Source organism: Aptenodytes patagonicus, chromosome W (genome assembly GCF_965638725.1).
Source record: "Aptenodytes patagonicus chromosome W, bAptPat1.pri.cur, whole genome shotgun sequence".
NCBI lineage: Eukaryota > Metazoa > Chordata > Aves > Sphenisciformes > Spheniscidae > Aptenodytes > Aptenodytes patagonicus.
Window position 1 is genome coordinate 38,663,531 of NC_134981.1, and position 14,708 is coordinate 38,678,238.

The 14,708-nt window shown below is 45.2% G+C and overlaps 1 long non-coding RNA gene across 1 annotated transcript in view; it reads left to right on the top strand.

Moving 5' to 3' along the window:
* Positions 1 to 13,624, top strand: part of LOC143172056 (uncharacterized) — a 36,491-nt gene extending 22,867 nt beyond the window's left edge. The window contains exon 3 of the long non-coding RNA XR_012997284.1: positions 13,464 to 13,624. This is a non-coding gene — a long non-coding RNA (uncharacterized LOC143172056). The remainder of the gene's footprint in view (positions 1 to 13,463) is intronic.
* The last annotated feature ends 1,084 nt before the right edge of the window (positions 13,625 to 14,708 follow it).

Consider the following 14,708-nt stretch of genomic DNA (forward strand, 5'->3'; position numbering starts at 1 on the left):
CATCTCCCACCAGTCCTTCTCTGTTAGTAAACAGCAGGTCGAGTGAGGCACCTCCCCTGGTAGGCTCACTTACCAGCTGTGTCAGGAAGTTGTCTTCCACACACTCCAGGAACCTCCTAGACTGCTTCCTCTCTGCCATGTTGGATTTCCAGCAGACGTCCGGGAAGTTGAAGTCCCCCACGAGAACAAGGGCTAGCGATTGAGAGACTTCTGCCAGCCGCTTGTAGAACGCTTCATCCGCCCCTTCATCCTGGTTGGGTGGTCTATAACAGACTCCCAGCGGGATATCTGCCTTGTTGGCCTTCCTCCTCATCCTTACCCATAAACACTCGACCTTATATTCATCACAATCTTTGAGCTCTAGACAATCGAAACACTCCCTAACATACAGGGCCACCCCACCGCCTCTCCTTCCTCGCCTGTCCCTTCTGAAGAGTTTATAGCCATCCATTGCAGCACTCCAATCATGAGAGTCACCCCACCATGTTTCTGTGATGGCGACTAAGTCATATCTCTCCCGCTGCACAATGGCTTCCAGCTCCTCCTGTTTGCCGCCCATGCTGCGTGCATTGGTGTAGATGCACTTGAGCTGGGCTATCCATTTCGCCCCCAGCATTGGCATGCCACCCCTAGGCTCATCTCTAGTGAGCCTGGTTTTATCCCCTTTGTCCTGGTTTCGGCAGGGATAGAGTTAATTTCCTTCCTAGTAGCTGGTACAGGGCTGTGTTTTGGATTTAGGGCGAGAACAATGTTGATAACACACCCATGTTTTAGTTGTTGCTAGGTAGTGCTTACACTAGTCAAGGACTTTTCAGCTTCCCATACTCCACCGACTGAGAAGGCTGGAGGTGCACAAGAAGCTGGGAGGGGGCACAGCCAGGACAGCTGACCCAAACTGGCCAAAGGGATATTCCATACCATGTGACGTCATGCTCAGTATATAAAGCTGGGGGAGGAAGAAGGAAGCGGGGGGGACACGTTTGGAGTGATGGCGTTTGTCTTCCCAAGTAACCGTTATGCGTGATGGAGCCCTGCTTTCCTGGAGATGGATGAACACCTGCCTGCCGATGAATAGTAGTGAATGAATTCCTTGTTTTGCTTTGCTTGCATGCGTGGCTTTTGCTTTACCTATTAAACTGTCTTTATCTCAACCCATGAGTTTTTCTCACTTTTACCCTTCCGATTCTCTCCCCCATCCCACCGGGGGGAGTGAGCGAGCGGCTGCGTGGTGCTTAGTTGCTGACTGAGATTAAACCACGGCACCCTTCCCCCTTCGAACCTAGTTTAAAGCCCTCTCGATGAGCCCCGCCAATTCATGAGCGAGGATCCTTTTCCCCCTGTGAGACAGCTGAACTCCATCTGTTGCCAGCAGGCCCGGTGCCATGTAAACCTCCCCATGACCAAAAAAGCCAAAATTCCACTGATGGCACCAGCCCCTGAGCCACGTGTTGATCAGGTGTGTTTTCCTGCTCCTTTCAGTATTCTTCCCAGCCACTGTAGGGATAGAGGAAAACGCTACCTGTGCTCCCGATCCTTCAACCAGTCGCCCCAGTGCCCTGAAGTCCCTTTTGATCACTGCAGGACTTCTCTCTGCAACCTCATCACTGCCAGCCTGTATAACCAGCAGCAGGTAGTAATCGGAAGACCGTACCAGACCAGGGAGCTTCCTAGTGATGTCTCTGACCCGGGCCCCAGGGAGGCAGCAGACTTCCCTGTGGGACGGGTCCGGTCAGCATATAGGGCCCTCTGTTCCCCTCAGAAGGGAATCACCTATGACAATTACCCTCCTTTTTTTCTTAGCAGCAGCAGTCATAATGCATGGGACTGACTGCCTCACCCTAGGCGACCCCCTGGATGGACCTTTGTCTACATCCTCGTTTGCCTGGCCCTCAAGTTCCAGGGCCCCATATCTGTTGTGTAAAGGCAACCAGGAAGGTGAGGGAGGCTGGGCAGGGGTTCGCCTGGCACCCCGAGCAGGGACCTGTTTCCATTCCCCCCCTGTCGCTTAGGTCCCCTCTTTCTACCTGGTGGCAAGAAGGCAGGGGATCCTCTGCTTTTTGTGGAGCCTCCATCTGCTGCCTTTGCCTCAGGGATGGTAGGGTGCAGCTCCACCAATCTATCTCCCTCTCACACTCCCTGATACTCCTTAACCTTTCCACCTCCTCCTTCAGCTCTGCCACCAGGCTGAGCAGATCATCCACCTGGTCACACCGCACACAGGTGTCATCTCTGCTGCCCTCCAATACAAGTGACAGGCTCAGGCACTCCCTGCAGCCAGAGACCTGGACAGCTGTATGCTTGTGTGAGGGCTCCATCTGGGTCGCCACATTTCCTTCTGGCAATGGCTTTCGGCCGAGTGGAAACCATAGCTGGGTCCTCTTCTGGGAGGGCGATGACTACTAGTTGAGTTGGCCTCTAGAGCCTGGAGGCCCGCCCGCCCGCTCGCCTTCCCTGCACGCCCTGCCTGCGCGAACTGCCGCACCACGCCCTATTCGCCACGCTCCCTGGGGGCTGCTCTTGTAAGTGAGGGGGTTTGGCCGCCGTCCCTCTTGTCCCCGCCCACGCTGAGTCAGAGCTGCCGCTCGTCAGGAGCTCCCTCCTCCGGCTCGGGGAGGCGGGGGGCTGGGGCACCCTCTCACTCCCTGCGCTTTTGCCTTCGCGGTTTTTGCCGCGGTTTTGCCGCTTTAGGAAGGGTCCCCCGGCGCGATCTTCCGCTCCGGAGCCCTTCGCCTCGGTGGCTTCCATATAAATATAAATATAAATAAAAGCATTCTCATGATAAATACCTGCTTGGACTGTCTGTGAGATGTCCACCTCCAAATATTATTTGAACTGTCCTGAATGTGGCTGATAGAGAATATATGATGTGTGATATAAGTCCCTGGGTTGATTTTGATTGCATTATTCCTTATTCTTCCCCACTGGGACATCCTATCTTTGGACCTAATTCTGGGTCCATTATAGCAGGTTGTGCTTCATTCAGTGTGATTCAAGTTGCATGTACTGCTCAAACCAGAAAGGGACAAAGAATTGGACTTTTTATGATCACTCTCTTTACCACCTGCTTAACAAGCTTTCTGTGCCATGTGATTAACTTTATCTTGTTGACCCTTTTCCAGTATTTCTGTGTTTATTGCATGGTATTAAACTGTTTCATTGACATTCAAACATATTATATCCAATAGCTTCTTATCTGAGAAAGGAATGATTGCTTTGAAGATGGCTATTAAATTTCTGTCCTGTGTTAACAATTCAATCAAATTGTTAATTACATTTTCTAAATATTCAAAGGATATTTTCTAATATTTTGAACCTTCTGCTGAAAGAGATCTCCGGCCAACTGCTCTGTGGCTTTCCAGCTCTCTTTACATTCATCTTGGCTTTCTTAAGTTGCACACAAAATTCTCCTAAAACGTTTACACTGCCCTTATTCTTTGATAGCTTCAAACCACCAAAAATTTAGTCTTCCTGTGGTAAATTTACCATGGACCACAGTACTATTGTTAGACCAGGATGTTCAGTGGTAAATTTACCATAGGAAAATTACACATTTTTGTAACCTTACTGTATGTATCCCTACATTTTATCTTCCCTTTTTGAATTCAAATTCTTTTCAGCAGTGTTCTCAGGGATTATTAGTTATTTTTGGTTTGCGTTTCTATATAATTCTGCAGGGCTCCCCCCACAGATTTCTTTACGCTTTTGTCCCATCTCACACCTTTATCTGCTTCCAGCCATTATTAATTTACCTCAGTCAACTTTTCTTTCTTAGGTCACTCATCTAAGTTAAACTTACTTCATTAAGAAGAAATGTCCTAAAGGGCTGAGGGCTTTAAACTAGGTTCGAAGGGGGAAGGGGATAAAACCAGGCTCACTAGAGATGAGCCTAGGGGTGGCGTGCCGATGCCGGGGGCGAAATCGATAGCCCAGCTCAAGTGCATCTACAGCAATGCACGCAGCATGGGCGGCAAACAGGAGGAGCTGGAAGCCATTGTGCAGTGGGAGAGATATGACTTAGTCGCCATCACAGAAACATGGTGGGGTGACTCTCATGATTGGAGTGCTGCAATGGATGGCTATAAACTCTTCAGAAGGGACAGGCGAGGAAGGAGAGGCGGTGGGGTGGCCCTGTATGTTAGGGAGTGTTTCGATTGTCTAGAGCTCAAAGATTGTGATGAATATAAGGTCGAGTGTTTATGGATAAGGATGAGGAGGAAGGCCAACGAGGCAGATATCCCGCTGGGAGTCTGTTATAGACCACCCAACCAGGATGAAGGGGCGGATGAAGCGTTCTACAAGCGGCTGGCAGAAGTCTCTCAATCGCTAGCCCTTGTTCTCGTGGGGGACTTCAACTTCCCGGACGTCTGCTGGAAATCCAACACGGCAGAGAGGAAGCAGTCTAGGAGGTTCCTGGAGTGTGTGGAAGACAACTTCCTGACACAGCTGGTAAGTGAGCCTACCAGGGGAGGTGCCTCGCTCGACCTGCTGCTTACAAACAGAGAAGGACTGGTGGGAGATGTGGTGGTCGGAGGCCGTCTTGGGCTTAGCGACCATGAAATGGTAGAATTCTCGATTCTTGGTGAAGTAAGGAGGGGGGGCAGCAAAACCGCAACCATGGACTTCTGGAGGGCAGACTTTGGCCTGTTCAGGACGCTGGTTGAGAGAGTCCCTTGGGAGACAGTCCTGAAGGGCAAAGGGGTCCAGGAAGGCTGGACCTTCTTCAAGAAGGAAGTCTTAAAGGCGCAGGAGCAGGCTGTCCCCATACGCCGTAAGAAGAACGGGCAGGGAAGACGACCAGCCTGGCTGAACGGGGAGCTCTTGCTGGGACTCAGGAAAAAAAGGAGAGTTTACCGCTTGTGGAAGAAGGGGCAGGCGACTCAAGAAGAGTACAGGGATCTCGTTAGGTCCTGCAGAGAGGAAATGAGAAAGGCAAAAGCCCAGCTAGAACGCAATCTGGCTGCTGTCGTTAGAGACAACAAAAAATGTTTTTACAAATATATTAATGACAAGAAGAGAGCCAAGGAGAATCTCCATCCCTTATTGGATGCGGGGGGGAACATTGCCACTGAGGATGAGGAAAAGGCTGAGGTACTCAATGCTTTCTTTGCCTCAGTCTTTAACAGGCAGACCAGTTATCCTCAGGGTATTCAGCCCCCTGAGCTGGAAGACAGGGACGGCGAGCAGGATAAATCCCCCATAATCCAAGAGGAAGCAGTTAACGACCTGCTACGCCACCTGGATGCTCACAGGTCTATGGGGCCAGATGGGATCCACCCGAGAGTGCTGAGGGAGCTGGCGGAGGAGCTTGCCAAGCCGCTCTCCATCATTTATCAGCAGTCCTGGTTAACGGGGGAGGTCCCGGACGACTGGAGGCTTGCCAATGTGACGCCCATCCACAAGAAGGGCCGGAAGGAGGATCTGGGGAACTACAGGTCTGTCAGCCTGACCTCGGTGCCAGGGAAGATTATGAAGCGGTTCATCTTGAGGGTGCTCACAAGGCATGAGCGGGACAACCAGGGCATCAGGCCCAGCCAGCACGGGTTCATGAGAGGCAGGTCCTGCTTGACCAACCTGATCTCCTTCTATGACCAGGTGACCCACCTAGTGGATGAGGGAAAGGCTGTGGATGTAGTCTACCTGGACTTCAGCAAGGCCTTTGACACCGTCTCCCACAGCATTCTCCTAGAGAAGCTGGCGGCTCACGGCTTAGACAGGTGTACTCTGCGCTGGGTCAAAAACTGGCTGGACGGCCGGGCCCAGAGAGTTGTGGTGAATGGAGTTCAATCCAGTTGGCGGCCGGTCACGAGCGGTGTTCCCCAGGGCTCGGTTTTGGGGCCGGTCTTGTTCAATATCTTTATCAATGATCTGGATGAGGGGATGGAGTGCACCCTCAGGAAGTTTGCAGACGACACCAAGTTGGGCGGGAGCGTTGATCTGCTCGAGGGCAGGAAGGCTCTGCAGAGGGACCTGGACAGGCTGGATCGATGGGCCCAGGCCAACTGTATGAGGTTCAACAAGGACAAGTGCCGGGTCCTGCACTTCGGCCACAACAACCCCATGCAGTGCTACAGGCTTGGGGAAGAGTGGCTGGAAAGCTGCCTGTCGGAAAAGGACCTGGGGGTGGTGGTTGACAGCCGGCTGAACATGAGCCAGCAGTGTGCCCAGGCGGCCAAGAAGGCCAATGGCACCCTGGCCTGTATCAGAAATAGTGTGGCCAGCAGGAGCAGGGAAGCGATCGTGCCCCTGTACTCGGCACTGGTGAGGCCGCACCTTGAATACTGTGTTCAGTTTTGGGCCCCTCACTACAAGAAGGACGTCGAGGTGCTGGAACGTGTCCAGAGAAGGGCAACGAGGCTGGTCAGGGGTCTGGAGAACAAGTCTTATGAGGAGCAGCTGAGGGAACTGGGGTTGTTTAGCCTGGAGAAGAGGAGGCTGAGGGGAGACCTCATCGCTCTCTACAACTACCTGAAAGGAGGTTGTAGCGAGGTGGGTGTCGGTCTCTTCTCCCAAGTAACTAGCGATAGGACGAGAGGAAATGGCCTCAAGTTGCGCCAGGGGAGGTTTAGATTGGACGTGAGGAAATATTTCTTTACTGAAAGAGTGGTGAAACATTGGAACAGGCTGCCCAGGGAGGTGGTTGAGTCCCCATCCCTGTAAGTATTTAAAAGACGAGTAGATGAGGCGCTTAGGGACATGGTTTAGTGGGCATGGTGGTGTTGGGTTGATGGTTGGACTCGATGTACTTAGAGGTCTTTTCCAACCTTAATGATTCTATTTGATGTGGAAGTAACTACTATGTTATTTAAAATGCGATTATAGATTTTTCTGAAGACTGTAAAATACTGTATTGTTAAATCCTTGTTTGCTCTGGACAGAAGGACAGGTAGTTTTCTATGAATATCCTATGACAAAAAGCTGCAACCAGGCAAATGAATCAAGATGGACGCTGTGCATCCATTCAGTGCTCCACGATCTGCAGAGGGTCTCAGTATAGGACCAGCAGTCTACATGCATGAATGAGGGCGAAATCATATCAATTTTGGGAAATCTTCTAATTGTTACAATGGGAGCTGTCTTTGCATGTCCAAAGGAAGAATAAGTCATTTTATCTCTGACAGTTTGTTATCTACCTCAGAGAAACAAAAGCCTCAGTCTGCTTTAAGCTCAGTTCTCTGTGCACCAGCTCCCTTTAACAAAACTTTCCAACAATAAAAAGATATCTGTAGCTGTCATAAAGGACTTCCACTGAAGCATGTGAAATAAAAGCTTGTAAGGACTGTGGTGGGTTGACCCTGGCTGGATGCCAGGTGCCACCAAGCTCGTCTATCACTCCCCTCCTCAGCAGGATGTGGGGGGAGAAAATAAGATGTAAGAAAAAAACCTCGTGGGTCGAGATAAAGGCAGTTTAATAAGCAAAAGCAAAGGCCATGCGCAGAAGCAAAGGAAAACAAAAGATTTATTCTCTACTTCCCATCAGCAGGCGATGTCCAACCACTTCCCAGGAAGCAGGGCTTCAGTATTCATAGGGGTTGCTCCGGAAGACAAACATAATAATAACAAATGCCCCCCCCTCCTCCTCCTTTCTCTTAGCTTCTATTGCTGAGCAGACATCACATGGTATGGAATATCCCTTTGGTCAGTTTGGGTCGGCTGTCCTGGCTACGTCCCCTCCCAAGATCTTGCCGACCCCCAACCTACTGGGTGAGGAGGGGCATGTTGGAGAGACAGCCTTGATGCTGTGGGAGCACTGCTCAGCAGTAGCCAAAACACTGGTGTGTTATCAACACCTTTCTAGCTACCAATACAAAGCACAGCACTATGAGGGCTGCTATGGGGAAAATTAACTCCATCTCAGCCAGACCCAATACAAGGAGACAGTGTCTGACAGGAATACATTGAACAACCCAGATACTATCTAACATTTCTTCACGATAAAAAGATCTGCTTATCTCTCTTCACGCCTATGTGTGTGGTTTAAATCTGTCTGCCCCTGTAATTAAAGCCACCTGACTTGCTGTGAATTAGACCTGCATTTACTGTATGAGCTCCAGGGCCTCCAGGTCTCCAGTGCACTGTGCCTGCAGGACTTACAGGGATCAGAAGCAAAGTAAGCCTGGCTCCAGCCCAGCTGGCAGCGCTGTGCAGGCAGCTCTCTCAGAAAGACATTTCCTCATTGGGGTTTGTTTGGGGTTTTTTTCTGCAGGAGGCCTAGCTGAGGGAAAAAACAACATCTGGTCTTTGATGGACACTGAAGTGTTAATACGCCCTTTCTCAAGTCATGACCGTGGGGGCTACATGTAATTTCCTAATCACTGAATATCCAGGACAGGATTATGGGTATCAATAATCTAGAGGAACTCAATTTGAAAATTATTTTCTCAGCTGACACACAGTGTTGATTGTCTTGCATGACCATGCCTTTTATTAAAGTCAGAGCTATTTTTTGTGCTTACTGCTACTAAGGCAGCTGGCATATAGATGAGGATTTTTGGAGGTTTTTTGTTCTGTTTTCTATGCTCCTGAAAATGAAAGATGAGTCAATTTACTAGCTAAGCCTTAACACTTATACAAAGGGGAGAGGTTGCTGTGTGTAGCAATGAGACTTACCTTACTATCATGCCACTGGTTTCTCTCAGAATAACTACTTTGTCTTGCCCTCTGCTGGGGAGAGCAAAGACGAACTGTACCAAGAAGTACTGCCAATATTGCAAGAGTCCTTGCCAGCCACAGTGCTGAGCTGGCATCCACAATCTGAAGCATTTTGTATTTATGAGCTTTGCAATCATCTCTTTTTGCAAAATGTACTGCCACCTACTTTCCATGGGGAAAATGGTCTAAGTAGAAAAATTCCAAGTGATATGGGTAAAAGGAGGCCTGTCTCAAATGGTAAGGCAGCTCTTAGCACCCTCTAACCAGCTGGAGCCTCCTTCTATCACCCACTCATCTTTTAGATTACTAACCTGCCAGGTCTAAGGCAATACTTTATTACAGGTTTGTACAGCAGCCCAGTTGCTTCCTTCTAGTTGCTTGAATAGGTAATGTAAAAAATAGGCTACTATTACTCTTATGTTGGCATAAGCAGTATGGTATAGTCCAACAGGAAGCACTTCTTGGCCAGAAAAGAGTAGAGCAAAGCTGATCAGGGTGGCTCGCTCTTTCTCAAATGGAAGGACTGGTTTACAGTGGGACATTCATCATAACATTTACAGCTTTTCCACAAAACACACCACAATGTGGTTCACCTACCCAAATGCAAAGGAAAATCCAAGAACAACCTGTAAAAAATGTCAATAAACAAAATTAAATGAAGAACAGTCCTGCATTTTATAATCATGAAATTGCCTCCTTTCCATTTCATTCAAAACCAAATGCCATCATAAATATGCTCTTGAGGATGACAAAGATGTCTTAAAGAAAGAAAAACTTTTTTCTCGGATGATATGTGGAGCAGGTAGGAAGGAAGAGCAGAAGAATACTTCCACTTGATGACAGATCTTTTAGACAACAAGGATTCATTTCCAAGCATTCATATCAGCCTTGCAAACATGATTATACTTTGTACTGTTGTTTTGCTGCCAGATATCCCCATTTATGAAATAAACATATTTCTTGATAGAAAAAGCAACCTCCCATCATCAAAGCTATAATGGTATATACATAATAAGCCATTAGTTCTCAGCATAAGCATCACAATGAAACCAATATAGCTCGAATTGCACTAATGGGAGCAGCTGGCTTGTTTCTCTGATATTTTGGAATTGATATATTTATTTATTTCTGCACAGTGGATGTGATATGTATAGAAGACATTTACCAACTTTTACACCCACCTTGTGATCACCTTGAAGAGGTGTTAAAGACTAAATAAAGAGTAAAACATGGGAAAAGGAAACCAAAGTCTGTTTCTATTAGACACAGCTCATCCATAACAGATTCTTCATGCTTTAGCCCAATACACATCAGCTTTACCCATGGGAGCTAATAGATTGATCCAATGTCTATCAACTGCTGTGGGCTTTGGAGCAGAATCTTGTTCCACGCTGAGCTGAAGACTGCACTATAACATGGGGGTTTGTCTGATAAACACCACTTTAGCTCCTTTCACACAGAATCCATTTAGCCAGTAACATAGTTACAGAAGTCTTGACAATTACTTCAGTGCACCTCTAGGAAACTGTTCTACAACTATTTTCCTATAGCTTTATCTTGCACAGCCCAACAATACATAGGTATTTTCAAGTACCAGCTACAAAGCCGCCAAGGCAATTTATATCATTCCATTTCTTCCTATTGCTTAAGATGTCCTACTACATCCAGCCTGTGTCTCCCTCATCTCTGCGTGCTGACAGAGCATATGTTTGCTTTGCAATGAGCTATGTTGCAATGCCATGCTGGACGAGCAGCTGTTTGGTAAGACAACTCAAGACTCCTTACAAGGCTCATCTCAGATTTGGGGATAACAAAAAAGAAAAATTTGAGGGACTCGAACATCACAGAATAAGATCAACTCAGGGAAAGGATCTGGGGAAAATGTTGATTTGGAGCTTGAGTTTCTACTTTTTTAATAATATTTGATGTATCATTTATGTAGTGAAATACATTACATCATCTAACACATTGTCTTTTTAATAGTACTAGACCAAAGTTAACTTTAATCTTAGCCAGTGAAATGCCACAGTTAGCCAATTAACCTTTCATTTTCCAGTATCTATTTTTCTTGGTAAAAATGAAATTGCCATAAACATAGTTTAATTAGAATCACTATCAGTTTATATCAGTTCTGCTATGTTTTCATCTGCAGCAAAACCGTCTCAAAGCCCATCTTTACCGCTGACAGACTTCCACCAGCCTGATTTCCAACCAGCAGTTGAACTCCATTTGTGTTCTAGTACTTAGAAAGGCTGAGACCCTATTAGAAAAGTTTGCAAACTAAAGCTCCAATTCTGAAATCAAATCCATCTAGTTGAACATTTCTACAGATTTAGTGTCCAAATATTCTTACATGGACCTAGCTACTGGACTGTGCCTGTTTTAAGACCAATTACTATATTATATGAGAGGAAGTGATAAGGATACACATGAAGGTTATATTAAATCAGTCACTCTTTTAAACAAATGTAAAGAGAACAAAGCAACAGCTTTTTTCAGTTGGTGGTTTCTTGTTATTACATATTTCTGAGATTTACTAAGTAAGTTTTCATTATTCTAGAAGCCAGAGATCTACAGTGCACCATATTATTTACAATTATTTTCATATAGTAACAGATTATCTTTTTCTTTCACAGGTAAAAATTTTCAACAGATGTCTGTAGACCAACCCAAAATAAAAAAATCTTACTCCTGCACAGAACAGCCTAGCTCCCATACCCAACCACTGTGCTCACAAAAATAAGTACAGGCAAGTCCCAGTTGCAGTATCATACTGTGTGCCTCTGTAACTGGCATCTGAGGGCTTGAGGGAGGTTTCATATTCCTTCTTCACAGCATCATAGAACAGCTGAGGTCGGAAGGCACCTTTGGAGAATGTCCTATATAGCCCTGATCTGAGCACTGTGTTGGAACACAAATTGCAGTGTAAATGAGCAGATGGATAATTCATCTCAAAAACTTTCCAATTCCTGACAATTAACTTCCTTTTATTCTTGCCTCATATATTTAATGAATTCAATAGACTAACTTATTTCATATACTGTTTAATTCAATATGCAGATTAAAATGCTGGTTTGCAGAAACATTTTTAAAATGTGGCAAGAATTTAGAATTTCTCTGGGTATTTGAAACTTGAAATTACTGGTGTTTATATTACCTATATATCAGTACTACAGTGCATATACAGTGCAGTATACAACAGTATATTGTGTATCAGTAGGGATGAATATAACGCAGTATATCAAACTTAAGAGTCTTTCAGGAAATCATTCATGTGCAGAAAAGGCACTTCACAACATGCTTGAAGGGCTTAATTGTTTTCTTTACCCAGGATCCCACTCTATCAAATGGCAGTCATAATGCTATTAACCTGTCTTTACTTGCTTGCACCAGAAAATGTGTAATAATGTTGTAAGAAGAGCCGGATTTTTGGTGTGTTATTTAAAGTACAGTCTGTATATTTTAAAAGGCCACAGTCCAGAAAATTTATTTTATATTCCGGGCTACAAGACCCCGTGCCAGAATGTAAGCAATTACAGCTCCCACGGACCATGTTGTTTACGCCAGCAGAGGTTTTGGCCCAGTGTTTATGACCACAGTTGAGAGTTTCACCTTCACCAACAAGATTCAAAATGAAGCAGTTATTACTAGAGAAGATGCTGACACAGAACTAGAAATCACTGCAACGTGAACAATCCTCCTGTCAGATTAAAACCCTAGGTTTCATAAGAATAAAAACAAAACTCAACCCACTGGGTGATGTAATGTAATTGCCCAAAACATTCAGTCCTGCCTGTGAAAGAAGGAAAAGGTTAATACAAACCACATTTGGGTAGATGATAATCATTTAAGAAAAATATATCTTACCACATTTAATTCCATTTACTTCTATTTGCAACATGGATGTCAAGTTATTTCCTCTGAGTAGAGTAAGGCAAACCAAACAGCAGCCCTGACTGAGAATTACTGGACTAACAAGACAAAAAGTGATCAACAGAGGCTGTTACAACTGTCTTCAGGTCACCCACAAGGACAGTGGCTACCCCACCATCCATGTCACCGTTGCAGTTAGGGCTGGTGGAAAATACAGGACTGACTTGTGCCCGCTGACTGATACCATACAGAAATGGGACTCAGTCTGTCCATGAGGTATCTTTCCATCCATCTAGAGTTTGCAGAAGGTCCTGAAGAACAGATAAGGCATATAGGCAAGCATGCTATCATCACTTTCCAAACCTATAGAAAATCTTTGGGAAAGCTAATCATAGAAGAAGAGCTCAGACAAAACTGAATACAGCAACTAAATTGTTACTATATTAATGACATTTTGTGCCAATACAGAAAAATTAAGTACAATTGCAAACAAATTGTTTTGTTCTTCTGTGCAACTTCAGCTATGTGGAAATAGTTTTACACTGAGTCTATAAATAGCCTGTGAAATACAAGAGCTCTTGCTTATTTGAGGAGTTGTAATACATGTAAGCAAGACCTGATATGGGACTGGATTTGGGGGGGGGGGGGGGGGGGGATTGTTGTTCTACAAGTTCTGGCAATAAACCAGGAATCGCTTCAGGCTATGAGATTTCAGAATGAGAATATCATGAGAGGCTTTCTGTTAGCTGGGGGAAGGGGGGAAGAGTTGAGCATCTATTCCTGAAATGTCTATTTAGCAGCAGAACTGTAATAATCTTACATGGTAGAGAAGATATACTGAAATGAAAGAAAAAAAAAAAAACATTTTTGCTGTCCCTCTAGTTCAAGTCTGGTTCTATTTAACCTTTTGTTGCCAAACACAGATTTTTTTTTTTTTTTAGGGTCCTGAAGCAGGGATATCCATGCAGACTGAAAATCTACCAATTATACATGATTCTCAAAATGTAATCCTACATCAACGTAAGCACAAACACACCTGGAACAATAATCTGAAGAGAAAACAAAAGTGACAAGTTGGAATGCTGAAGTACTTTTTTTCATAATGAAAAAACTGTGAAACTTATTCCCCAGATGTTACTTGTCCTGATACTTTAAGCAGCATTTGAACACCAAAAACCCTGTAAGAGAAGACAGAAAGGCCTGGGTCTATTAAGTGCAGAGACTACCAATGGGAGAAACAGCAACACTACAAGTATCTAAGGTTACTAGAAAGAGCGTCAGCTGTGAATAGGGACATGAAGTAATAAATTTAATCTGCAGGTTAGACAAATACCTATCAGAAATTATTTAAGTATAGCTGATTTTGTCTTGAGAAAAGTGGAGGAACTAAATGACCTCTGAAGTGCCCATCTAGCTTTACTTTGTAATGTATAAAACACACAACATTCTCAGAGTTAGTAACAACAATATTTTTGTTGGGGATATTAAACCATCTCAGAAAGTAAACCAAACATAATCAGAGACTGGTACTAAACACCTGAGAAAAAAAAGATTATCTTCCACTATCTTTTTCCAAAGTTCTTAATCTTTTCTCATTAGCAGCTCATGCCAGGCAATGTTTGAAACAGGATGCCCTGCTTGTCTGGCCAATCTGCCTATTCCTCTAAAGATGTAGCTAAAGATATAATATAGCTCATATCCCACTCAAGCCCAAAGATAATCTAGGAAGTAAATTGGCAAAAGCCCAAAGCATCTGGCAGGAAGCAACTCGGGCATGCATCAGTGATGTCTGATACTTTCCTGACTAGAAACAACCTACTTTGACACTCTTAACACAGTATAAGTTTGTGGATGTGGCACTGAAATGTGTTCCTTCTTACTTGTGAACTGGAAAAATTTAATCTGGAATCAAGACAACATCTCAGAGCACATGACTGTCCCATTTACAAAAGTCATTTTTCAGGGCTAATGAATGAAAAAATATACAAGGATAACCATCGAGGGAACCCAGAGGCTTCCCTGGATCCAGATCATACGAATGATCTATATTAAGGACTATTTTCTAGCAACCCAGCCTTCCACAAACACCTTTTCTAGGGACTGCTCTCGATAACAGCGTTTTGCTAACACTGCTGCCGTTGATAAGAGTATTCTCCAGCTGCCCGTGCTCCCAGGGGAGCCTTGTG